This window comes from Echinops telfairi, unplaced genomic scaffold, assembly GCF_000313985.2.
Source record: "Echinops telfairi isolate 266 unplaced genomic scaffold, ASM31398v2 ScPeMD7_12;HRSCAF=54, whole genome shotgun sequence".
Taxonomy (NCBI): Eukaryota; Metazoa; Chordata; class Mammalia; order Afrosoricida; family Tenrecidae; genus Echinops; species Echinops telfairi.
Genome location: NW_022103909.1, coordinates 2,180,683 through 2,183,117, shown reverse-complemented (window position 1 = coordinate 2,183,117; position 2,435 = coordinate 2,180,683).

The following is a 2,435-nucleotide window of genomic DNA, read 5'->3' as shown; positions in this document are numbered from 1 at the left end:
CCCAATCCAAGGACAGTTAATTCTGATAACATGGCCTGACTCAATACTTGCCTTCATGAAACGATCACTGAAGATAAGGGTGCCACAGCAAAGTGGGGTGAAGAGAGCAGATGGTACCCGGCTATCAACTGGATTAGTGTCCAGGGTCTTCAATGCTTGTATTCAAACAAGCAGCCATCTAAGTGAGGAGCCAACTAAGTCCACACAGAAGCAGCACACCAGCTTGTGTGATCCAAAGATGACAATTAAAAAAAATTCGAATATGGCCAAGGGAGAAGGATCAGAGTTAAAATTATGAACACCCACTTTGTAGAACGCTACAAAGGACAGTGGGAGCCCAAAACCCATCTGCAGAGCATCTGGTCAGACTGAGCTGCTGGCAGATCCGCTCCAGCCACAGGCAAGCGTCTCAGTCCTGCTGTTGGGCAGAGAGCACTGTAATCTTGAGTAGGCTGAATTAACCTGGACACTGGTCAGGTGACCTCCCTGTAGACCCAGCCTGAGTGGGTTCTGTGTGCACCTATCTCTTGCTTGTTCCATGACAGGAATTTCTTCCCTGGCTTTTTGAATGTTAATGAGGGTCTTTTCTTTCTTACTCATTATTTGTATTTTGGTCTTTATAGGATTATTTTATCCTTACCACCTCATTTCATTTTTGTCCTTTATTGCTTGTTGGGTCTCCCAGTTTGTGACCCACAGGAGCGGATGCATAGAGATAAGGACTGATGCCCGGGCCTAGAGGGGATGGAGGGGAGCTAGGGGGAGGGAGGGGATTTCCTGAGTAAACCATGAAGGCGGGTGGAGGAGGGAGCTCTGGAACGGAATGTGACTACACAACTCATTTTAAGGGCGATTTAATCAAGGGGGATAAAAAGAAAGAATATGTTCTGAAATGGATTGTGGTAATGATTGTACAATTCTTCTTGACATGACTGAACAATTGAATTGCATGATGTGGATTATGTGCCAATAAAACTGGGGAGGGGGGGGAGTCTTAGGTCGTCCAAGAAGCCTTCTTGACTACTTCCATTGTTCTCCTTGACGTTGTTATTATTTTAATGATGTCATTATTTCAATAATGTCCCTCTGTAATCAGTTGTTTACAAGCCATTCATTCGTCCTTGACTCTGTTTCCTGAGATTGTGCATTGTTTACCCAACAGAGACAGGGCCTGGCCCCATGTGTCCTTCCGTCTGCTCTGCTCCCAACTGCTCTGCTGACTTTAAATAAGAGCCTTCCTTGGCACGGCTTTCCTCCAAAAAAACAAACATGGGGTTAAGGTAGAACTCAGTGGAACCCACGCACATAAGCCTTGGGTCTCATCTTCTCTGATTTGAAAGGCCTTCAAAAGCTAGTCATGGGCCAGATAACCCCAGACCTGGCTCTCAGCCAGCCTTCAGGGTTGAAAGGGCAGGCACTCACCCTCCTGCCTCAAGTGCCAGCCAAGCAATCGATGGGCCTCTCAAGTGTGCACTCCTTCGAATAATCAACCATCTGTGTTCCGCGGGTCAGCGCTGCCCCACGATGAAGTTCAGTAGGCTTCGGAGAGGAGGAGGAACGGGCCTGCGATACACAAGGAAGAAGTGGACAGGAGCTGTGACGTGGTGATCACAATCAATGACATATTGTAATATTGTGTGAACTGTGTAATGGAAAACAGTTTTTCTCTGCCAACCTTCACCCAATTCATAATAAAAAGTTAAGAACCGACACCTCCCTGGGGCGGGTGGGGGGAGATGAACAACAGAAACATGGGGAAGGGAGACAGCAGATGCTGTAAGATATGAAAATAACAATCATTTGCAATTTATCAAAGGTTCGCAAGGGTGGGAGAGGGAGGGGAAATAAGAGCTGATACCCAGGGCTCAAGTAGAAAGAAAATGTTTTGAAAATGACGATGGCAACAAATGCACACATGTGCTTGATACAATCGATGTATGGATTGTTATGAGAGCTGTAAGAACTCCCAATAAAATGATTGGAAAAAAAAAAGTTAAGAAAAGACAAAAGAACTTGTCTTGGAGCAAGCAAGCTTCCCTAGGAGCCACGGGTATTTTTCTGAACAGCTGCTACACCCCTTTTCTCCGGTACTGTGTCCTCATAGCCCGTCGTGCCCCTCCCTCTGCGAGCAGTGCACTGAGACGGAGGCTAGGAGATTGAGGCTGGGCAGGTGGAGGTGAGCTGAGGAATGCAGGCAAATACCTCTGGGCTCTGAGGAGAGAGCGGTCCCACATCTCCAAGGGCCTCTGGGCCAGTTTTCCTGAAACCAGGAAGCAGGTTTTCTGTCTTGGCTGGTCGTATTGAAATCCAGTGCAGAGCCTGGCCTGGGGGGAATTTGGCCCGTGTTTGGTCAACCATGCAGGGTTATCCTAAGGTGCGGAGCGAAGGGTTTTTTGAAAACTTGTCTGTGATCCCCACCCAAAATGTGACTGTAC